The sequence below is a fragment of the Anser anser genome (assembly GCF_964211835.1).
Source record: "Anser anser genome assembly, chromosome: 2".
Lineage (NCBI taxonomy): Eukaryota > Metazoa > Chordata > Aves > Anseriformes > Anatidae > Anser > Anser anser.
The window spans coordinates 115729984-115743693 of NC_139721.1; the positions used below are offsets into that span (position 1 = coordinate 115729984).

Consider the following 13710-nt stretch of genomic DNA (forward strand, 5'->3'; position numbering starts at 1 on the left):
CTGATTCACATGCTGGTAAGGTCGGTCAGTCCATCTCCATGTGCTGGCTACGAGCTCGGTTTGCACAGTAGCCACTTGAAATGAGGAGCTGTGTTGTGTACCAGGAGCAAAGAGCTTTAGGCCTGGGAGGTGGACTCTTAGTCCAACCCAGTCCAGTAGTCAGTGAAGAGAAACAGTAGTATGTCATACAGTTGAGCTGTCATGAATCTCATTAGTAAATCAAGGATCACAGTACTAGGAGTTGCAAATAGTTCGTAGACTGAAGTATGTTCAAACAAACAAAACATGTAGAACAGCTATGACAAGTAGGTACATTAAAATGATATATTTACTGTAATTTATGAGTGAAGCCAAAGTCTAAATTCACAGAGTAAATAAATGATTCAAAATGATTAATTTACTTCTATTAAGTGAGAGGACTGAAGAGTGCTAAGTTCTGAGCAACTGACATGTGATAATGACTGCTCCTGCAGAAAAGCACAACAGGAAGTTGTCTGAGTCACTCACATCTACCACTGGCTTTTCTGTAAATTATAAGTCATTAAGGGCCAATATGTCTACTCTGGAATTTAGTAATTTTTACTTTACTAAAATGTTTTCAATTTAAAATTTTCCTCATAGCATTAGAGGCTGAAACCCTTATTTTGAGCATCCCGGGGAAAGTAATCATGATCTAAATCTGATCCAGTAAACGAACGCCTTATTTTGTATTACGTTATTGAGGGATAAAAAGATAATTTAATTTTTTTCATTGTCAATTCATTTCTTGGTTTCACTGCAATCAGTGCCAATTTTGCTTGGCAATTCAGTGCTCTTAAGACATGTATCTTCTAAGAACAGAGTGAGAACATCACCTTATTTCTTACAGATCATCAGATGCCCACCAGATGGGGGAATCTTTTTGTCTTGGACTGAGTTTAAATCAACAGTTTAGATGTGAAAGACTTGATATCTCATTAGCAATCCCTTGATCCACCCAGTTCCCCTGGCTGCTGTTTTAGAATGATAATCCCAGTCATTCTTCCAATCTTTATTAGCAATCAGTTTTAAGTGCAACTCTTAGAAGATAAGACTTCTCCTGCCAGTCCTACCAAAAAAAAAAAAAAGGAAGAAAAAAGAAAACAGGTGAGCTAGAGGCTTTGATTAGACAGGTATTCCTTTTAAGTCAGTTTTAGTCATTGTAGATTTTGTTTCTGCATGCTTGAAAATGAGCCTCCTAGCCAATTTAGATTGGCTTGAGTACTTCAAATAGTACAATAAATCTTTTCTTTAATGCACAAAATTATTTTTAACCTGACATAAAGGTAACTTCCAGGTACCTTAACCTTTCCAGAAAGGATCATAGATTTGGTTAAGCTCCAAAACCCCTTAAAATTCAGAAATCATCTGACAAAACACCTTCTCACTTACATTAATACTTTTCCTTAACAGAGTGCCAGTCACATTACTTGCTCTCTCTACTGTACGGTCAGGGCCTTTGTAAGGTATTTGCTAAAAGCTAGAGTTTTGAGTGTAAATAAGAATTGAGTTTATTCCTTTTCCTGGAACAGTGATGAGATCATCGCATCAGCTTTGTATTGTGATGTGATTAAGTTTGCACTGTGACTCAGTTACCTTGTACTGGAGGACAAAGTTATAAAATTGACTGCTGCTGTGGCTATGGGAGCAAAAGGCAGTATCATGTGGCAGACATCCAGATGCTCATTCTGTGTCTGAAAACATTAAGCCCTGTGTTTTAAAAACTATACAACATGAGTGCGTAATGACTTTTTTAATGAGAATCTGTCTGCTTTCATTTCCATAACAGTGTTAATATTTAAATTATTGACCTAATCAGGTTAAGTGTATGAGCTGCACCATCTAATTTCAAGGCACACCTTGTTCACGGTAGTTGTGCAATGGCAAACTCAAAACAATGATGTAATTAACTGCACATCAGCAAAAATGTCTGAAGGGTTTTAACTTGAAACCTCTAAGAGAAAACAAACTGCTTTATGAAGTTGAAAATGCTTTATTTGGAACCTGTATGTATTTATTATGGGTATTATCATGTGATAATAGTACTTCACAACCTTTTTTTTCATGGTAAAAAAGAAAATGAGTGGAAAAAATATCCAGTTCACATCCTGATTAGATCATAGCTGAAAGCTGTGTTGTCGGTAGCCTTTTGTACACAGTTCGATACGACTGTCTATTCAGCTGAAGCCAAGACTGCCATAGTGGTGGTGCTGTAAGGTAAGTGTAAAAGGTTCACTGCCCCATCTGCGTGGGCGAAGTTTCTCAGAGCCCTTGCATTCATTAGGATTGCTTTTAGCCCGTGGTATCCATTTCCTGAACACTAAATTCACCCACAAGATAAAAGCAAAAAGCCGATGCATGTATAAAAGAAAATGTTTGTTCCTCTGCTGATACTCAAATATAACGTATTTTGAGATAACAAAAGCTACAAAGAATAGTTTTCTCCCTGAAATACTTAATCATGTAAGTCAAGATTGAAGTTTAACTTGTCTCAACAAGTATCTCATGGCCAAACAAACAGTGCACCACAAAGCTGGTTAACATTCAGCCACAGCAGCTGGACTCATATTTATTAAAATTTTCAATAGGACTTGCTTGACACTTTTATAGAAAAGTCGCTTCCCTAATTTTTTTTCTCAGTAGATGTTGCCTTCTAGGCTGTTTCTTCAATATAAGCATCAAAATGGGGATGTAAAGGTCAATCTTTACTGTATTGCAGAGTTACGAAGAAAAACAGTTTGTCTTTAAGCGAGTGTTCTCCTATCCAAATTAAACTGTTCACTTTCTATAGGAAAAAGGCTTTTTAATATGGCAACTCAGTGGATTTTGTGTTTATGGAAGGACAGATCCTCCCTCTGTTGTAGACTTATTTCTTCAAGTTTTGTCTCTTTGTGAGACAACACAGCGGATTGTATGGCACCCAAGTCTTTTATAACCAGGAGTAAAATGAGTTAGTGTAAAGCACCATCAGTGGTGGTTCAAGCCAGCCCACTTAGCATTGCAATTAGTGGGTGCATATATACATAGATTTCACATTCTAGCTAAGTGGCTGGTAATTTCTTAAACTGTTTAAACTCAGGTACTTGTGATTGATTTACTTAATTGCATGATTTTAATTTAGGAAAAATGTGTTTAACTACATAATGCAGAAGATAAGCTGGAGTATCTGTGGTAACTCAGTGCGAGACAGCCTTCCATGTGGTGAGGAAGAACAATTTAAGTACATATTTTGTAATTTCTAGGTTCACTTCTTGACACCGTGTTAGATACTTCCTTTCGTTGTCCCACTTTGACGATCACAATTGGGCAATAATAAAAATAATTTTATTAGGAGGAAATGTCGTTCCCAAGCTTATGAGCTGCGCAGACAGCCCTTCCCTTTGTTCCATCTGCTATGAAGTATTTATGCAGAGTTGTCTTGTGTTGCTCTTCTTTTTATGATGTCAGGGATGAGTGACTAGCAACTTGAGTTTACCCTTAAATAAAATGAACCTTGGCCTTCCATGACATCTTTTATCAGCACTAATACAGTAAATTGCCATTCATGTCACCAGTTACTGACACCATATTGGACTTGCAGTCTTCTCTTTTGTTGTTGATAGAAGACTGCCAGGTTGAAGAGCTGGATCCTTTTTGCTCCCTAGTATAATAAGAGCACTTCTTGCACGTGTTGGAAAAAGGCAGCTGATAAGCAAAGATGAAGATGACTATACAGCACTATATTGAGAGGAAAAAAAAAAAAAAGGGGTTTATCTTCTCTTTGCAAGTTTCTGCTGTAAATCATTTAACCTTGTCTTAGAGCCCTTTTGTTTTTGCAGTTGCAGCAAAGAAATTCTGCAGTGTTTATATTCATCTGTATCTTGAAATATGATTATAAAGAACAGCAAGATGGTATTACGTTGGGGACAGCTGCAAGGGTTTCTCTCATCCATAGACTGCCAGGAGCTGGATCTCAGTGAATTGACAAAAGCATAGGAAAGCTTCTCAGGAGTCTGTTCCTGCCAGACACTGGTGAAACTGGTAGTCAGCCAAGTGTGGGTATATGTGAGGTGAGGTAAGGAGAAGAAAACGGGGAATGAAATCGTTAAAACGCTAGTTGCTTGATATCACTAAAGCAGCAGGTGTCGGGGTGAAGTATGGAGTCCAAACAGAGCCAAATGAAATTGCTAATATTGACAAAAAACAGAACATGAGTGACTGAAGACTTGTGGTTTTCTACAGCGTGAGATGCAGGGAGTGGGGATGGTCTCTGAAGTAACTGTGGAGACTTACTTGCAAGTTGGCCTGTAGAGCTATTCATTTTGCATGAAATCTTATGCAGTCTGTTCATTTGGAACAAGTAGTGCAAGTCTGAAAGTATGTGTGTGTTTGCATTAGGTGCGGAGTTGGCCGCCATTTTGGTTGATGATTATTGCATGGCTGACGTGGCAATATTCCGCCAGTCTGTAATGGCTGGTCCTTAATGACACTGGATGTGGGGAATCACAGAAGGGACAACTTGCTCTTAATTTTAGAGAGCAGTGAGAATGAAAAGTCTTTGTTGCAGTGGCTGGCATACTGTGGACTCATGTTACTGTGGGAAGATTCTTACCTGCTTGTTTGGAAATGTGTTGGCTTTCTAAGACCCGCCCCTGGGGATTGGTGCTGTGCTGGTGTTTGGAAGCTGGGAGCCCAGTATGATTATGAGGAGATACAGGAGCCATCCAAAAAGTAGAGCTGTCACATTTGGCAGTGAGAAATACGCTCTCTTTTCACATGGACAGATGTTTTCCTTCCAGTTGTACAGTGAAACTGACGGTTATGAAACCTGCAACCTGTTAATTTGATACATAATTCAAGGCCAGCATAATTCCCAGTGACTATCACTGTTGTTTTTGTTATGGAGTCCTAATTCATTGTTTCTGTGGGCACAAAAGTATTGCCGGACTCATTTGGTGTTTCAGTGCACTGTAATTTTACTTAGTGCAATTCTGTTGAGATTGCCAAGCTGTGTCATCTGTTGAGCTCATCACTATTACTTCCTTTTGACCTCCTCTCTGTAATTGCACACACATGACTTTCTAGCTGCTATAAAGATACCTAAATGCAACTGGGCTCGTTTAAAAAATAAAAAATAAAAATAAAAAAAATATGAATAGACCAAAATGTTTCTCTGTGAGGTCAGTGAGGACCAATTAGTTAGCCGATTGCTTTCTGCCAGGCAGCCAGAGCCATCTGTCACATGACAATGAGCAAGCACAGATTTCAGAAGTCCATTTGTTTTTATGACCATTTTTACAATTTTATGGAAATTGAACCATTACATAAAGCATAATTTTCCTTAGAATCGATGTTTTAGATACTTATTTCCCTGTTCAGTCATTTGCATATCTAGTTGCTTTATATATAAAGCCAAATATAATGACACTTTTCTCCCCTAATAAAAAGATCTTCAGACCTAAGTTTTGTCTTTTTCCAGTGTATGAAGGACTGTCTATGTTTGGTAGTAAAGGAAAACCCCAAGGGCTTTAGGTCCAAGTTTTGTGTGTGCATAGAAACTAAGTCAACAGATGTTATAAAGGAACTAATGTTTAATGCTTTAATACATAGCTTAAAATCATGGTCCATAATGTTTTTAAAGAAGATTCTGTTGCTCTTTTCATTTTTCAACTATGTTCTTTTCATATTCTATGTTAGTTCTTAATATAACTCATGATATTTCTGCTATTCTTGGAATGGTAAATCTAAAATGTTCCGTCAAGTTGTGCAGATTTTTAGTAGTTGAAGTCCTGTGTTCAAGTTCAGATTACAACCAATGTGAGCAAGAGATTTCTACTTTTGCTTCATCCTCCGCAAAAGTTAATGCTATATAAAGATTCTGCCCAGGGGAAGCTAAGGATTTTGCATATTAGATCAGGCTTTAATTGCATCAACAGGTCTGCATAAGGACAATTTGACAGCATCTCCTCACATCACTCTGGCTTCATCAAGGCGTAGTAGTCTTTTATTTTTATGAGGAGCATTTTAAATCAAGAAAAGAGACAAAGTCAAGTTGGAGCTATTAATTTTTTGAGGCTGTACGCATTAAAATTAAAATTCCTCAGTAAACTGCAAATACTTGACAGTTCCTAGGGGTTTGGCCAGTTCATTTGTGCACCACAGGCATGGCTGCTCAAGTGCTTGTGTCCTTAGATATGTAAGCATTTATGAAATTGGTAATTGCTTGGTTGCTTGCATACTTCTCCTATACAGTAATTGCCATTTAAAGGTCAGCACTCTCCAATATGTTCTGGGTGTCACTGTTTTTCCTAATAGTGAGAAGGTGAGTTATCTGTAGCAATGATTCTTATACAAGCGTATAAGCATTTGAAATTACTTTGAATCATCATAGCATGAAATATGGCAGCAGAAGATTTAGGGTCAGTTGTATTAGTTGCTGTGCCCACGAAAAGAAAAGAAGGCCATCCCTAACGTGTGGAGCATATCAATGAAAGTTGGATATAACTCCAAACAAACTTTGCAGTCAGACTATTCTGTGGTTTTACAGAGAAATATAAAGGATGACAGCTGCTGGAATTCAGGGGTCTTAATCGAGAGTTGAATTGTTAGCCCATAAACAACATCAGCGCTGGAAAGAGAGCTACAGGAGTCAACATCTAAAAAGGATTGGGAGTTGCTTGTCAGAAGCTGTTTTAGGAGAAAAGCTGACAAAGAGAAAAAGAGACTATGAAGGACATTTGAACATGAGAGCCTTCTCTTTAGTGCAGGGAACTCTCATGAGACCAGCAGGGTGAAGTGTAGCTGGGAGGTGGTGGTCTCTTCAGGTCCAGCAAGGTGATGGCAGGTGGGAAGAGGAATCGGAGGGGCTTGCGAGGAGGGCATAAGCTCTGTCTGTGGCCCCATTTTGCCAAAGCTGATGCTTGAGGCCAGCAGGGATTATTGTTTGGCAGACTGAAATTAGTCTGAAGTGGTACCTCAGGGAGTCACTGGCATGCAGATGACAGACGAACTTGTGTTTGTAGATGAGATCACCGGCAACAGGGTGGCAAGTGTTTATTTTTAATGTCATATTGATGTTGGGCTTGCTTATGCACATGTGCAATGTAACCCTGCAACACTGTGTGGAAGTCTTCTACAGCACCTTGCAGACACCCGTCAGGACTTCAGTTTCCTTCTGCTGATGAAGTTGTTGTGGACGGCTGGTTCTAATGGATGTAAAGAGATTGCCCTACCCAGTTCTGTTAAGTCAGATGTTTTAAACTCACTAGTTACAGAGGATAGAAACTGCAATAATGGCTATTTTCTGGGTTATAAAGACGTTTTGTATGTTCTGAAAATCAGTTGAGAACACTGCTAGCAACAACGCCAAAAATCAAAATCAAACAAGACTGAGAGCACTCTTCAGTTCGATAATGATCCTGAGGTTTTATGAATCTTCTCTAGTGCTTAGATAATACCCCTTAGAGTTGGTAATTTTATAACTTTACAACAACCCTGGAGCACGCCTTTGTGTGTGTTATGTATGTGCTGAAGGGCAGAAAATAGCGTCAAAGTGGAAGGTGTCAAGGAACATCCAAAATCAATTAACAATTATACAGCGTGGGGGAGACATTCCTCGTCTCCCTGCAACTAGCCCTTGAGACAGCGTGCCGTTCAGCCTGCCAGGAGACCCGTGTGTTTCCAAGTTAGCCGTGGAAATTGCTTTGAACTTGGAGTAAACCTGCACACACATACAAATTAGAAGACGACAAAACATGTTGAATGAAATCTTGGCCTTATCAAAGTCAAACGGAGTTTGCCGCTGACTTCAGTGGAACAAGAATTTTGTCCATAAAGAGGGAAAAAAAAAAGATTTTTGAACTCTAAAATCAGAGCTAAGCTGTCTGATGTAGGTTTTTTTTTTTTGTTTTTGTTTTTTGGTCACAGATACCTGCTTGTTTTCGCACGTATTTGCAGGATCTGAAGGCCACAAAGTCTTTGTAATTTTGTGTCTGCAATCCCTGACTATAATAATGCTTGCCAAAGCACACCTGGAACACTCATGCTTTTGTAACTTTCATTTCTTGTTTTTATGGTCCAGCAACATTGCTCAGGCCTGTTCAAATGAGTTGGCAATTAGTAACGTAAATACAACTCGTCCGACTTGATCTGTTCTTCCCACATGCACTTTCTGTCTGTCTCTCTCCAGCTGAACCATTTATAGACAGACGAGTGCTGTGATGGGGTGGATGTCAGAAAGGTTTTTACCCCTTAGGATGAGCTCTTATGGAGAACAAGAATACCATGTGGCCACCCTCATAAGCATGTAGTGTCTCTGAGAGCATGCTGCCCTTGGGTGGTCCTTTTCTCCAGTTGCGTAACCTGGCAAGAGTTACCATTATTTTACATTAAATAACCCATAAATTGATTGGACATATGCTCTTTGAAACATCCAGTCCCACGTACCTGCTGAGAGCATATCTAACACATGAAATGCCAGATTAAGCACCTCACAAAAGGCCCTTGCAAATATCTGGGATTTTTTGTTGTTGTTTTTGGCTGTTTAGTTTTTATTTAAAATAAAAATAAATAAAATCTTGCCATAGATTCCAAACTGGTCCAATAGCTAGAGCACTCCCCTGGTAAACAGGAGGGCAGGCTTCCCTTCCCCAACCCGGCAGTGAAGTGAGGAGGCCGTGCCTCGTCGCGGTGTTCTTCGCTTGTGGGGAACTGCCTGACCCTCCCTGCCTCTCCCCGTCTGTGGGAAGCTCTGCCACAGCAACAAAAAATGCGATGTTCGATTGTCTGGAAAAGGGGAGAGGACTGCAAGAGCCTGTGAGCCCGTAGCCTTGTGTAGGGGCACTGAGAAAAGGTGTGGAGTTATTCCCCATGCAGGTTTTCTTGCCCTTCTGAACCTCAGCCCTCCCGTGCTCTGTGCAGGTGTCTAGGTCTCCATTCCAGATTGCTTACCCCTAAAATGTCATTACAGCCTCTACTCTGTAGGGTCCAAATGTTTTATTGGGTCTGGCCCTTGATTATACCAATGTGGGGCTATGTTACCTTGAATGAGTAAGTGTGCAAGCCTACAGAAAGAATGGCAGTGATGGATCCGTTTGTTGTACCTTCTCTGGACAATACCACTTTAATGTATGTGCTTGCAGAGGGTTGTATTTTCAAATATCTGTATTTAGTACATTTGAACATGATCAATGAGTCTGTCAGTTTTATTTCACGTAGCTGCTCACCTGCTCAGGTCTGTGTTTGCAGAATCTCCTTGGTCGTAATGCTCTTCCGTGAAGAGGAGCGGCTGCGTGTTTCTGGCCGTGTTGTTGGGAACTGTGAGTGACAAACCAAGCAGTGGGCTTTCTTTGCTGCACTGCTTGTGAATAGCTCCGTGCTGACAGCCTGGGAGGAAAAGTGCCTTTCAATGCTCTGGGATAGGCACAAGTGGTCAGCAGCGCTGGGAGGCTTTCTCCTCCAGCCAGGCATTATGCCTCGTTTCTGAAGCTGCCATCCCATTCACTTACTTGCTGGGCTGTCACGTCGGCTACGGTGATGCTTTTGACACCACTGTATTTTGTGACATTTGCTCCTTAAAAATGAGAATAAGGTCACTCTAAGCAGCTGTGAATAGCCATCAACTCTCAATCACCACCAGCCCAGACTGCATTTGAAACGGCGGCTTTGGGGCTGAAAAGACGCGGTGTTCGACTGGCAGTCCCCGAGCCAGCCCAAGGTGGTGCAGGAATCAGGAGTCTGAGGTATGCTTCTTAAACTGTGGGGACAGCACTTATTATGAAGACATTATTTGAGATAGTGTCTCGAGGGCAACAGGAATATGCTTAACTCTTTGATTTCTTTTTTTTCCAGAAAACTTATCCTTTCTTCTAAATATATTTCATGTCCTCCATAGGATCCCAGCTAATGCGCAGATAAAAATGGTGATTGTTTTAACCTCAGTATTAGCTGACACTACAGTTCCCATTCACAGAAAACCCTCTGGCTGGGGATAAGCGGTACTTCAGCGTGTGCTGATGTTGAAGCGATGCTAACGTTAGAGCTACGACTACCTGGTGGCTCCAATAAACCAGCCACGGCAGCTCCCGTGTTATTTGTGTGGCTGCTCTCCATCAGCGTTGGCAAAGTTGAGTGAGAACTTGAGCTAACTGATCCTGCAAGGATAATTAGCTTAATTGTGTTAAATTTTGAGGAAAAAGTAGGAAGCATAACTTTGAGGTTAAAATATTGAGGCGTGTTTGGGAAAGAAAGCCAAGTTTACGTGAAGGAGAGTTTATGAAATGATTTGCTTGTGTCTGTGTATACAGACATGGTGATGGCATGTAAAAGAGAATCTGCTAAGAGTAGAAATGATAAACATCTCCAGTAGCTGTTTATTTGAGAATATAACATTTGAAGGTGCAACTAAATATGCTCCTGAGACCTTTCTTCAATGAAAAAAAAATTCAAATTTAAAAATTCCTTATTTTTATCAAAGAAATGTTTTACGTTGTTTCCCAGTTTCAGTACAGTTTGCTTCACAGACATCAAGCTCGCAGTTTGAAAACGCAACAAAGCAGGAGAATTTCTTTCTCTTCAATATGGTAGGAGAGCAGTTTACTACTAGGTCCCTTAACTCAGTCATAAATTACAAAATGTAAGTTATGACAAACCAGAGAAAGCAGTATTATGAAACAATAAGCCTTAAGAAAATAGATTATCTCTTAGATTGCCATGTTTTCTTGAAAATTGAATTGCAAAAGTCATTTAGATCAAGAATCCAATACCAAGCACCATAATACCTGAACAGCTATTCTAAATTTTAGGAAATACTGATCTTTACATATCAGTTATGGACTCTTTATGACTCATCCTTGTTTAATAGAATTGAAGAGAGGAAAGCTTCAGAATGGTTACTAGCTTAATAAAGCAACATCATTTTGGGATTCTTACTAAATTCCAATGAGTATACAACTAAACTGAGATTTAATTACATTTTTAATTAAAGGAATAGGTATCAATTATGTCATTGAATATGTGTTGTAGCCAACCCTAACAAATCAGTGTTATTACAAGAGATCACTGAAGCAGTTATGAAAATCCTGCATTAGCTAGAACTGGGCTGGATAAAAGATACAGTCATGCTGGGAAGGAGAAAAAGGTAATGAGATGCATAAAAATACTGTGTTTCCAAAAGTTTGATTGCTGGCAGTTTGCTGTGTTATCATAATTTATTTTTATCTATAGAACAAAGTGAAGACAAAAACAGAGCAATTTTTAAATAGGGAACAAAGTTTTATTTCAGTTCTTGAAAGCAAATGATGATTCCTAAGATCAGTCAGTGTTTCTCATGACCTTTATGTGAAGCAGGACCTCATCCACCTCATGTGAGAGACCTTCTGGTCACTCAGATTTCCTACACAGCATAATATAAAAGGGGCAAGCAAGTGTTAGTGGTCAGAGCAATAACAGCGTGAGGATACTGGACAAAAGGGATGGCCAGGTGCAGCCGGGGCCACTCGCCCTGTACGCAGCCTGTGCCTTGCCTGCTGCTGCAGCATCAGTGCTCTCCCCTGCCCCGTGTGAGGTGAGTCTGTGGTGCGGATGCCTCTTGGTGGGCAGAAAACAGCTTTCTGAACTCCAGTAATGGGGAGCAGCTGCGGAAGCCTGCTGTGAGGCTGTACAGCTGCATTTTGTCCATGCGGGTTTTCGCTGACACACCTTGTTTTGTGCGAAGCTGTTAGCTGATGATCTCAAAAAATATATGCCCCGAGTTTGTTTGAAACTTAATTTAAAAAATCTGCAGGCTGCTGCTACTAAAGGCCTGATCCTTTCCCTCCTTGTGGTACGCCTTTACTGCTGACAGGATCTTACTGAAGCATTTTCTATGTGGTGCGGTAGCCCCCGCAGATGGATATCACAGAAACCCCATTGCTTCTGGCTGGAAGTTGCTCTGGACAGTGAAGTATAACAGGGAGATGGAGTAGATGATCTCATAGGTCGTTCTGTTTCTATCTGTTATAATTCCTGTGCATATAAAGCCGTTTTAATCCTTCCCATTCAGATGCATTGTATCCACAGAAATGTATTCTTAATAATGGCACAAGGCATGCTGCAACACAGGCAGATTTGGGAAATTCCATTGGACTAAGTCATTAACTGAAGTAGAGCATTTCAGAATTTAAAAAAAAATGGTATAAGATTTTATAGCTTTTATAACGTATTTCGAACATTCTCTGTGTAATGCACAAAGGCTGGCATGTTTAAAGAACACGGAGGTGGTGCAGGTTTCAGCACCCAAGCACAAGGATGTATTAGTATGAGAGATGTCTGTAGCCTTTACGTGACCTCAAGGTTTTATGGAGCAGGACCCAGTCTTCAGCTACAGCTCCCCCTTCGCCCCCTGTGACCTCTTCCTCTTTCAAGTGTGCAGGGTGAACAAGGGCCATGAGCAAAGAATGTGGCCCTGGCGGAGAGCTGCAGAGGCTGTGGCAAGTGTTTAGCAGAGGCAGGAGCGCTCCTCAGGACAGAAAAGCAACATCTTGAGGCTGATGCACTTTTCTCTTTCAGTAACTGTAATGCTACAATTTCATACCTCTTTCTTCTAAAATTCAGGACCCGGATTACAAAATGTCTTCTGTAAGTACAGGATGAGAATTAAAGAAGAATGGATGACGGAAATATAAACTGAGGGGTTCAAAGATAACCTCAAGAGACTAAAAAGGTTTAATGACCTGTAATCAGGATTTACCAATGATTTGTACTTAGGTAATTGTTCACTGTTTTTTCCCCAACACACAGGATAGATCTTCGCTTACTACAGACAGATCCCTGTTCCTGCTTAACTGCAGGATGTTATGATTATAGCTGTAGTGACACTGGTGTTTCAGAATCACCGCTGATAAATGATGGTGGGCTGGTAGCTGTAAATACTGCTTCTCTTGTGATTTAAGAGGGAGACTTGAAGGCGTATCGCCCGGATGCTTGATCAATGGTAAATAGGGCCAGCCATGGCATGTTAAAGCTTAAAAGTCCTTGCCAGGTTTGGGGATTAAAAATTGTCGTTTCAAGCATTAACTCCCAGTATCAAAATAATCAGCTGCTCTGGTCCTTTTCCTTTCTTTTTTGCCAAGATTTACTTACCTTTTTAAGCAAGAACTGACATGCAAACCTTTTCGTTTTTTTTCTTCAGTAATTTTTTGAGATAGGAGAGCTTCTTCAGCAAGCTGCCAAGCATTCAGTGTCTGTGCCACAGTGCCATGCAAGTTCAGGCCGTGCCCCCTGTGACCTTCCCATTCATGTGGCTCACTGGTCAGGAAATGTGCAGCCACTTGTAGCCGTGCACTTACGCAGCGTAAGGCTGGAGATGCCATAAACCAGTCATGAGAGATCAGTGTGATAAAAAACAGCCGCGGCAAAATCAGCTCTAGTCAGGATTCACTTGACATAGAAGGGCATATAGCTTCGGTCATTCATTCCCTGCTCCGTAGGTGACAGCCCTGTGCAGGTAATATTCCTAATGACTGATGAGTGGCAAGAAAACATTGAATATGCAGTTGCTACTATTGCAGTGCTTTTTAACCTGGTTCCTCTCAGAGAAAACCCCACATGCCCTGATCTGAAGTCTGATACATGCTTGGTTATTTTTTCCCTGAAGTGAAAAATGAAAATGACTGCCGGCTCGGATCTCCCTGGAATTCAGAACCAAGGGGTTTTGTATTTGCACTGGTGGTAAGA

The 13710-nt window shown here is 40.5% G+C and overlaps 1 protein-coding gene across 6 annotated transcripts in view; it reads left to right on the top strand.

Moving 5' to 3' along the window:
• Positions 1-13710, top strand: part of ULK4 (unc-51 like kinase 4) — a 245766-nt gene that overhangs the window by 228364 nt on the left and 3692 nt on the right. The window lies entirely within an intron of this gene.